At 35.2% G+C, this 11,132-nt stretch overlaps 1 long non-coding RNA gene across 1 annotated transcript in view; it reads left to right on the top strand.

The window, feature by feature from the left end:
- LOC139083004 (uncharacterized) overlaps positions 1-5,471 on the top strand; it is a 73,846-nt gene extending 68,375 nt beyond the window's left edge. Inside the window, exons 5-6 of the long non-coding RNA XR_011539453.1 lie at positions 180-236; positions 5,332-5,471. This is a non-coding gene — a long non-coding RNA (uncharacterized lncRNA). The remainder of the gene's footprint in view (positions 1-179; positions 237-5,331) is intronic.
- The last annotated feature ends 5,661 nt before the right edge of the window (positions 5,472-11,132 follow it).

Genomic DNA, 11,132 nt, shown 5'->3' with positions numbered 1-11,132 from the left:
CAAATTAAGGTCAAAATTCCTCCAGGATCTGTGTTTGGATCATGGCCTTCTATGAAATCACCCTCACAAAGGCAGTAATCATTTCCACCTGTGTGTGCTTTGTGACTGGGTCTAGCTAAGTGTTGCCTCCATTTCTACCTTTTTCTCTCTTTGATGCTTTCATATCTTCTCTCCCTTAGGAAGGTGAGCAATTAATTGCATAGAAGACCCAGGTCTTCCCAGAGGCTTTCTCGAAGGTAAAACTTATGTTTATATTTGGGAATTTAAATGTTAATTGACATAAATGACATCTTAAATGCTTTTTTTTTGTTTTTGACTTTAATATATTTATGACTTCAGTTGTATATTTGACAAAATTTAGGGAGATTTCTGATGCTAAGCTTCATTTAAACTGAAGAAAGCCACTAGGTGAGTTCTATACAGAAACCAGCAATGCAGATTAGAAGAGCTTTATATCATGAGCTCCTCAGGAGATCAAGAGGAGGTTTCATCTGTTACCAATTCTTTCCTTCCCTTACGTGCTGTTGCATGTTGGTGCTATTGTGAAGACATTTACCATCGTGAATATGTTCTAACGTTTTAAGATAATATTCAGTATTGGAGAAGATAACCTCCTGGATGAGGCCAGTGCTAGATAATAACTTTCTCCCCACATCCACAAATGCATATCAGAAGCAGACATTATGTGCCTTGTTCTCTGGAGAGATGGGTCAACTCAAAGACATTAAAGATTGAACAGAGAAGGAATGTTTTATTGAGGAGATAGTGATAAATTTGTGTACTTTAGCTCTTTTTTTTATTATAATGACTCAAATGTTTTTTTTGAGGAGGAAGTAAGAATAAGATTTTCCAAAGCAGCTGAAAAGCATACATTTTAAAAATTCTGACTGAAATGTGATACACTTATATGAAAGTAACCAGCTGTGATCATTCATTCAACAACCACATGAGCATCTTTTGTGTGGCAGACGTTCTTCTGGGGACTGGGGTACAGGGATGAATAAAGCAGATGTTGTCTCAGTCCCCATTAGCTTAAATTATTAGGAGGAGAGAAGCACAGAGTAACCTAGTAGACGAATACACAGATAACATTCTTTCAGATAAGAAAAAACTATGAAGAAATAAAGCAATGTAAAGGATGAAGTAACTTCTCCATAGAGAGGGGCTACGCTTTTAAATTGGGCAGTTAGAAAATGCTTCTTTGAGAGGGTAAATGTTGAGAAGCCACATAAATGTAAAGTATCATAAAGAATTGTATTTAACTATACAAAATACAGTGCAATGTTGTGATGATTTGTATATAATTATTTTGGCTTGATCTTAATACATAAAGACGATAAATTGTCTTTTCCAGTTTTAATGAATTACTTAGGTGTTTGCCTGCAGTCTAAATTTATAAACAGCTGTTATGTGCAGTGCTTTTTGGCCTTCCTTCATGCAGACCTCAGATTTTCCTCAGTGTCCCAAGTATACATGGTGAGAAATATTGCTTTGGTTGCCAAATTTTTAGCCTTCTAGGGTGTCTACAAGTCATAGCTGTGTCTTTATTGAGTATTAAAATATAAAAGCAAGCCTAGCGATTTAGAACTTAGTTTTTCTATAACATTACCAAATAGATTCTGCATCTGGGATATGATTTTCTTACTAATACTACTTCTTTCCTTGTAGTAGGTAATAACTTTTTTTACACCACTTTGTACTCTCTGATTTTTCTTGAGTCAATATCCAAAAAATGACTGATCTTTCACGTGATTTTCTCAACTGACATAACCATTAAAATGCTTGTCTTAAAACAGCTATCTGGTCTCTACCCACATTAGTTATTGCAATAACTAGATTATAATTTTCACAATATATAAAAGATATTGTGTGATGGTGTGGCTGAAGGTATTTACAAAGAGAATTTAGCACAGCGTTGTCACTGTGGGTGATAAAAGACAATGAACAGAAATTTCTCATTCAAGTTAAATTCCTCTGAGACTTATTAGCATCCATTGTAATGGTGCATTTTCTTGATGTGGATACTTGCTATTCTAGAGGGAGGCTACGGATGCATTTCACACAGGCTGCCAGAGGGCTGTGTGTAAGTGCTTCCCCTCCCTGCCAACTAGTAATTGGTCAAATGGTTCCTGCAAGGCCAAAGCTGTTTGGTCTGTTGCTGGGCTTAGTAACAGGATAAATTAAAGTGATGCAGCATGAATAAAGGAAAAATCAGACTTGTAAAGGCTATGAAAACTAGAAGTTAAAACATCAAAAGCCGTACCTTTGTGCAGTGTTTGAAGTGTTTTAATATTAATTAGAGCATAAAAATGTTATTTGCTCTTTCCTAATGGCAGGAACATAGGTTTTTCTGATATAAATCAGTGATTTAAAAAGACAAAGAAAATACGATAAAATTGTTTAGCTACCTGATTGTGTAAATCCTTTGAACATTCACATATCATGTGGATTGTTGATGTTGTAAGCACATACACATGTAGTTTTAATGACAATATATGCAGAAGTGTTGCCAGAGCAACAGACTATATAGCTATCCAGATCCATTTTTATTACATTTCTTAGAAAATAAAGTCAAAATTGTGTAGAAAAATTCAATAAAATAAAGTATTTCAAAGACATTATATCATTAACCCTAAGAGCTTATAACAAAGCATGCTCCAATCTAAAAGTGGAAGGTGAGAGGCACTCTGCCAAAACACAGAGGTTTAAATATATCTTAGGTGAAAGAAACCTTCTGAATCTTTAGGAACTTGGTTTTAGGAAAGAAAGTTTTTGTTTTTGAGGAAGATTAGCCCTGAGCTAACTACTGCCAGTCCTCGTCTTTTTGCTGAGGAAGCCTGGCCTTGAGCTAACATCCGTGCCCATCTTCCTCTACTTTATATGTGGGACGCCCACCACAGCATGGCGTGCCAAGTGATGCCATGTTCACACCCCGGATCCGAACCGGCAAACACCGGGCTGCCAAGAAGTGGAATGTGCAAACTTAACCGCTGCACCATGGGGCCGGCCCTGGAAAAAAAGTTTTAATTAGAAACAATGCCAAGCTCTTAGAAGTAAAAACCCCCCAATGCAATATATTATAGCTAGCATTTAATTTTATTTTCCTGTGTTTATTACAGATTTATAATTTAGACATAAAGCATAACTTTTGCTAAGGTGATCATTTGCTTTATAAGCAACTTCTAACTAATCTTTAAAACATCCGAATTGGGGATGAGATGCTGAAATTGTTAGGTCAGATAATGAAGGGAAAGTTAATTTTAAAGGAATTAGGTGACTCCAGTAAGGAAAGATCATTCTACATTCCCTAAATAAGGCTGTTTTTTAGTAAAAATAAAAAATACGTTACAACGATCTCTTTCTCTTTTTGTCTCTTTCAAGGATTTATTGTGGCTCTTCTTTTCTTTATATTTATATTTGAACATTTATACATTGTCCAGCTTTTCACATCATTCCAATATGGTTTTTTTAAATCTCATTCACTCTTTTAAAGACAGAAAATTAATTTCATGTTGTTAAATGGTTTTGTCAAGGATTCTGGGTGAAATCATATTAAAAATACTATTTTGAAAAATAGGTTGGAACATGATAAATGCAACTCAGTGCTTCATCCCTCTGAGAAAAAACTGATAGTTTCTCAGTCTTATTTTCTTGGGAAATCAATGGAAGTGAATTACAAAAGGTCAACCGTGACCTTTCATCTGCCATCACACCAATATTTTCAAATCTGTAGGATATTTCTACTTCACAGTACTACTCTAACTTTAAACTTGTCATAACTAAACATAAACTTCTCTCCTCTCCTCCTCCTCCTCCCCTGGAAAAACAACCTAAGTTTCTCAACAACTCCATTTCGATCTATTTTTCCACTGTCTCAGACTCTAACTGCTCTAAAAGGAATTAGCTTTGACTCTCATTCTCCCCTAGCAGCTCTAACTAATGTCTCAAACTTTATTCTGATATCCCATCCTGAGGAAATTCTCTCTTCCTATTATGTCTCCTCTACATATTTCATGATGTGTCTCCATCTTGACCAATCCACACTAATTAGGAGAGTTGTTTGCACACGATGTCTCAAGGTTCCACCTTTGATTTACTTCTTAACTTACTGCAAACTGGCTTCTGTATCTACCATCCCATGGAATAGCTCAATCTAATAGAAAAATTTTCATTCTTATTCAACTGGATCTTTTGGCTTAACACTTTTAATTAGTCCTTCCTTTTAAAGATTGTGTACTTCATTTGTTTTCATGACCTATTAGGCTTCAGTTCTATTTGTATCACTCTGACCATTCTTTTTCTTACATGATATACATGAATTGGATAGGGTCCGAGAGGGCCAATTTATATCTGCTTACTGCTTTTGGTGATCCCCAGAGCTGTGACTTTGGCTCACAGGGGTGAAGAGAGTTAGCCAGCTAGTTGTTGAGAACAAAGCAACGTTGATAAACAAAAACATATGAACAGTTACACAGGTTTTAGACAATATGGTACCTTCAAAAGAAATTTGGCAAATTGGAAGATGAATGTGGGGGTATAGCTGTGGGTAAAACTAAAGTGGTGGGTCGAAGTCAGATCATGAGGAATCTCAAATGCTATCCTAAAGGTTTGGACTTTGTACAGGTGTGTGGGGTACCATTGGTAGATTCTAGTGAAGTGATAGTGTAGTTAAGTGATAAAGTCACATTTGAATTTTAGAAAGACCAGGCTGGTGAAAATTTGGAGAATAAATTGAAATTGTGCAAGATTGGAAGTAGAGACAATTTCATGGGTTATTTTAAAATCCTAAGAGATTAATGATGAGAGTCTAAACCAGAATTTTAACAATAAGATAAAAAGAATGGAATAGATCCATTAGTTGTTTGGGTTGCAGAATTGACACAACTTGACAAGCAATTGGATATGGTGTGGGGTTGAGAGAGACAGCAGGTGAGGAAGATTCACAGGTGAGTAATATTGGAGTAAAGGAAAGTAGATAACGTTTTGGAAAGAAAGGTGATGAATTTACTTTTGGTCATGATTGTCGACTGCCTGAATGGCACCGAGATGAAACTGTTCAGGAGACATGTAGAAAATGCATATAGTGATTAGGTGATTGTTTCTGATCGAGATGAAGATTTTTGGTGGAAATAATTAGTATATAGGTTGCAGCTAAAGCTATAATTGTAGAGTGAGAGAGCAGCAATAGATGAGAAAATAAGATAACTCCTTCAGGTAGATGTATTTATGCTACAGTAACAACTCCCTCAATGACCTACAAAACAAAGATTTACTTCTCTCTTTTGCTACATGTCTATCATGGCTGGGCTTTGACTCTGTTCTTGTCTCTAGGACACAGCCTTCCTGAACGACTTCTATATGAAACATCATTTATCATTACGCAGAGGGAAAAGAATGTGACAAAGCATGAATGGACCCTTACAGCTTCTTCCTGTAACGCACAAAACTTCTGCTCATTTTTCCTGGTCAAATCAAGTCAGAAGACCTAACTTCTGAGGGGTGGGAGGATATAATCTTCTCTCAGGGAGGGAAAACACATATTTGGTAAACAAAAATGAAATTTACCAGGATTACCATGTCAGAACCTAAGAGAACATAAACATTTAACTTGCTCTTAGAAAAAGGAGCACCTTTCAAAAATGCTGAAAGAAGTAGCCAAAAATATAAGTGGAAAACACAGACGAAGAATTTTTTCTGAAAAAGAGAAGGAAAAATATTTTAGTTTAAATTCGTTAATGATTTTTGAAATTTATGTACCATTGGTATATTTGCTATTCATAATCATTTATAACGAGGAGTATGGGGGTAAAACTTGTTACTATCTTAAACACTTCTTGCTGAAGAATTACTCGCAAGAAATACTCTGTAAAGGTAGAAATACTTCCAAATTTCTCTTCATAGTTAAAATATATGTTTTCCTAGAAAATTAAAGTTAGTTTTAAATTTCTCAAACTAGGTCCTTGTTGAAGGCCTTGGAACAAGTATTCGTATTTGCCCCTTCCATTTCAGGCAAAATGGAAGCTCCCGCAGATGGAGGTAACTTTTTATATCTTTTTTAAAATTTTTGTACAAAATGTGATGTTCATTTCTTTAGCATGTGATAAAGTATTAATCATTTTTCTATTGTGAAGAGCTGAGCAAACTTCCAGATCTGAGACTTGAATTTGCTGTTAATAAAGGAACAGTGAAATATCAAGAAGTAGAGGTGGTTCTGTCTTATTCTGAAATTAAATGTGAAATTAAAAATCAAGATTTTAGATTTTAGTAAATTCAAGCTCTCTGAAATACTAATTGGCCTTTGGTAACTCTGTTGAGTCTTAATAAATGAACTTATGAATTAACTATTTGTGCATCAAAAAAATAAATTGGGTCTCTATGGGAATCAACTGAATAAAAGATGCAAGGCACCTCTCCTTATGGAACTTACATTAAACTTGGGGAAACATATATTAATAAATTATACATGTAATAATAGAATTACTTTAGTGCTAAGTGTCAGGAAGGAGAAGTATGATTTCTAAAAGATGATTTTACCTAGTCTGGTTTCTTTGCGAAAGTGATCTAGAGTAGACAGTTGAGGGATGATAGGCATTAGCAGGTCAAAAGGATAGGGGCAATGTGTGGGTTAGGGAGCTTTCCAGACAGAGAGAAGAGCAATTTTTCAAGTGAAGAAAGCACAGTTGCCTGGAGGAGTTGAAAAAGTCCAGTCTATGAGAGAAGTGTGGGGAAGATGTTGACTGTCCTAAATTGTACTTTCCTTTCAGATCCTGGAGGATCTTGTAGTTCATGGTAATGATTTTAGATTTCATTACAGAGACCACGAAAGTCTTTCTTTATAAGACAGAGGAGAGACATATTCACATTTGTGTTTTCAATAGGTTATTCTGGTGGCTGTGGGGAGAATGGATTAACAAGGGGTGGTAGTGGCCATAGCATAATTTACTGCAGTTCAGGTAAGGGATAATGGTGGCTGGGAGTGAGAATGGGAAGATAGGGAGGGAATCCAGAGATATCTCAAAAATAAAGTCCAATGGGAACCATGATTGATTAGATAAATGTGGAAAGTGAAGTTCTAAGAGGGAAAGATCAAGGATAACTAGAAGTTTTCTGGATTATATAATTTTAGGTGCTGGAGTGACCATTTACTAAGGAGGCATGCTGGAGGTGGACTAGGTTTATGAGAGAATATGTTGACTCTGTATAGTTTATATGCAAAGGCATCACTATTGTGGGTACCGGTCTTTGGGTGAATACATGGATCGTTCAGCTCAGAAGAGAGATCTAGAGCCTGTGTCTCTTTTTGCTCCAACGTGAAATTTTGTGAGTCCTAGGAAAATCAATAAATTTATTCTGAAGGTCCATTTTATAATATCAAGTTAGCCATTCTTGGCCTATTTTAATACAGAGAAGATTTTGAGGAAATATTCAAATTGATTGGGTCATTTGACTTTTGGGAAGAGACTCTTCAGTATTAAGTAGTTTGCTATCTACCAGCTCTAATTTTATCCATGGCACATAGTAATGATGATAATAATGATGATGATGATACTTAGTAGTCATTGAGTCCTTATTATGTGCCAGGCACCATTCTAGGTGCTTTATGTACAGTCATTTGTGGCTTAACTATGGGGATACTTTCTAAAAGTTGAGTTGTTGGGCGACTTCATCATTATACGAACATCATGGAATATACTTGCACAAACCTAGATAGTATAGCCTACTACACACCTAAGGCTATATGGTACTAAACTTATGGGACCTTCATTGTATTTGTGGTCCATTGGTGACCCAAACGTCGTTATGTGTCATGTAACGTCGTTATGTGTCATGTGACCGTATATTAATTCATTTGTCTTCCAACAACCCTAGGTACTATTATTACCACTATTTTATAGATGATGCAAATGAGGCATATAATTCTTCCATACTTGCCCAAGGGTACATACCTAGTAAATGAAAGAAACAGTATTCGAATACAGATAAGATAGCTGTGGATTGTAAGCTCTTATGCACTTTTCTATGGAATTGGACTATAGTGAATTATGGTGTGCAGAGGCTAAAAGAATTTGACTAGAAAAAGACAAAGGTCCAGGAATGGGGTTGTGATTTGGGGACAAAATCACAAAAAGCCAGTAGCTGCCTCAAAGTTGAGTCCCAGATCTGTTATTAAGGCTGGTGTTTCCCAGAGTGAGTGGCCCTGAGTGGGAGGTTGGTGATGATTGCTCCCCAGGAGTCCTATAGAGTCAAATCCCTTAGGAATCTCTGGGCTACCTGTTGTGAGATCTCAGCCTGTGGGAACTACATCACATTCGTATTTGTATTTCTAACATCTGAAAGAGGGCTTGATGGATGACAGGTATTGAGTGTCTAATGGATAAATAAATGAATCAATCAGTTGTTCTTATAGTTTATAAATAGTTCCCAGGCGTTTTTCTTCCTGTTAGGTGTTGAGGAAGGAGATGAACTGTGTAAGGCTGAGGACTGAGTCTTTAGTTAGAAATATCTCAAATTATTCAGAACTCTCATCAGGTATAAGGTAAGAAAAAGGCAGAAAAGATGCACAACAATGACAAAGTCTCAGGTTATGAGGAGCTAGCAGTAGATTGCAAATATAGCTACAAATACCTTAATGACGTATAAAGATCAAATTCACTTCAGGAGAATTACAACATTTTGTACTTATTTATAGATATTTTTGCCCTGAATTCATTTAAACCTCATGACATCTGTTGAGATGCACAGGAAGATGAGGTTGTTACCAGTTTATAAAGGAGGTAATGAAAGCAGGCCAAGGGGAGGTGATTGCTTGCTTATGACCTGAATGAAGTCTAGTTGAATTCTTTAATCTCATGAAACCATACCAGGGTTTTCCATTCCTAGCAGACCATACTGATTCTTGAGTAAAGGACACTTCCCGCTGTCATGCACTATAAGAAAGCTATTATAGTGCTCAGTTTGGTGTAACTTATAGCTTTCACTTTTAAGTGCTTCAGGCCTGTTCATTTATCACTTTACTAGCTCTGCCTGATCTGCCGTAGATTCCGGGGACTGTTGGACAGTGACTTCTGGAACAGACACTCTTTGAATTTTGTGAGTTGACCAGCCTTAATGTTAGAGACTATATATTTTGAATTACAATCTTGCAGTACCAGTTTGATTTTTTTAAATATGAGAATTATATGCTACTTATCTAATGTGAGATTATTATTTAATTTCAATTTGTAATAAAAGCAACAGTATAAAAATTTTCCACAAACTCACCTTATCTTGTTGAAAGATTCTGTAGTTCCTCAAAAATTCTACTAAAGTATCTCAAATAAATGAGATTTGTTTTCACGTATTACTCTGCGAGCCTCTAAACACTTTACTTTTTAATGAAGTCACATAATGCAGTTGGTGTGCTTATTTGATCTTGGTTGAGAAATAGATGTGCCTTTCTGCCAATACAGATTTATTGCTATACCTTATTTTAAATTCAATAAATTTTAAATACAACCATTCATTGATTTCCTATTGAAAGCTTTCTATGGGAATTGCATAGTGCTGCGTTCGACGTGCTAAAGGAAACATTACACTGATAGGCAGAAAGAAAGAGAGGAAGAGAGAAGAGAGACTGAAAGGCAAACAGGTAGTAAAGTATTTCTATTTTCCTAAATTTAATTTCCCTAAATACACATTAAATAGTATATTTTATTGGATGTCATGTTATAAATTATAAACTTGTTTTTCTAAAAGTTTAAAGAATGTTTCCTCTCTTCAATCCTGCATGTGTTGGATGTTGATTTGATCTTAAGGCCAATTAAAATGATTAATTTATTATACACTAAAGTTATTTTCATGTCTTTTAAAAATGACATAGCAATTACATCTGTAGTGTCAATAATATATGAAGTATTGGAGAAAAAATGGGAGACAAATTCTGCAGTTAAATTGACTTTAGTATATGCTAACCATTAGGATGAAGGGGCATTAGGGATCAGAGGGGATAAAGGATGAGTTGTAGGGCTAGAGGCTGATTCAAGATGTTGATGTTATAATGTACCATTCACAGTGAAATGGACACTGTGCTCTAATACCTCTTGTTCATAGATCACATATCAGTGTGTCAGGAATTACCTTGGATTCTATGACTTAATATGATATAATTTAATTTATATTAATTAATTATAATTTCTTATCCATAGACCTCAATAGGCATAGAAATTTGTTTGTCTTGTTACCATTTCCAATTTTCCAAAGTACTTTAAAATATGTGATTTAGCAGTCAACCAAACATTACTCCTTTGCTCTGGAATCAATCTTTCTGAAAATAGGAAAAAAAAAATGGAAGGGAAAACAAAACTAGTACCTGAGATCTGTGAATTTTCATAGTGCTAGACAACTTTAAGGAAGAAAAATAAGAGGTTTAGGAAGTGAAAACCAATTTAACAAGAGAAATTTTACCTAGCAGTACTGTTTATCTCACCTATATAATGGCCTGGTTAGAGGTTTTATTTTAACACACTATTTATTTTAGCAGTACTTATATCCTGAATGTATTTGAAAAGTGAGTAGATTTTTCAGAAAGTTCTAAGTAAAAGTACACAAAGAGTCAATGTTGTGTTAAGAACTCCAATAGTCTTTATAATTCACAAAACTGTTTTCACAGTTGGAGAGGGAGGAAGGCCTCAACAACCTATACATTTGTTAAAATTAAAAGAAAACCTGTACATTAATCTTTGGAGCAATTTTAGAGGAAGAAGGAAACTGCTATTTATAGTGATGCAATTATAGACCAAGAGATGGCATGTGGGACTTGGCTAAAAGGTGTGTGGTTTTGTTTTAAATTGAACAGTAGTTTTATGGTTGTTTTCCCTTTGTAGCACTCAGATCTACTAAGTCAGATTTGTTCTTTCTATGGTGAGGTGGTAGGGAAATGGGGTAATTTCATTCAGAACTGGATATTTGCTCCTGATAAAATGGTCATTTTTAGCACATATAAATGCAGTTTTAAAATTGAATGCCAGATTGTATAAACACTGTTCCTAGTACTTAAAAAGAATAGGCACGAATAAAAATATAAAATCTTAGAACTTTGGTATGAAGTGGTCTGAAAAATAAAAGGTGGAGGATTTGGGAGAAGTTTCTGAAGA

Source organism: Equus przewalskii, chromosome 4 (assembly GCF_037783145.1).
Source record: "Equus przewalskii isolate Varuska chromosome 4, EquPr2, whole genome shotgun sequence".
NCBI classification, from domain to species: Eukaryota; Metazoa; Chordata; class Mammalia; order Perissodactyla; family Equidae; genus Equus; species Equus przewalskii.
The sequence above is the reverse complement of the archived record's forward strand: the minus strand, read 5'-3'. Positions and strand labels throughout refer to the sequence as shown.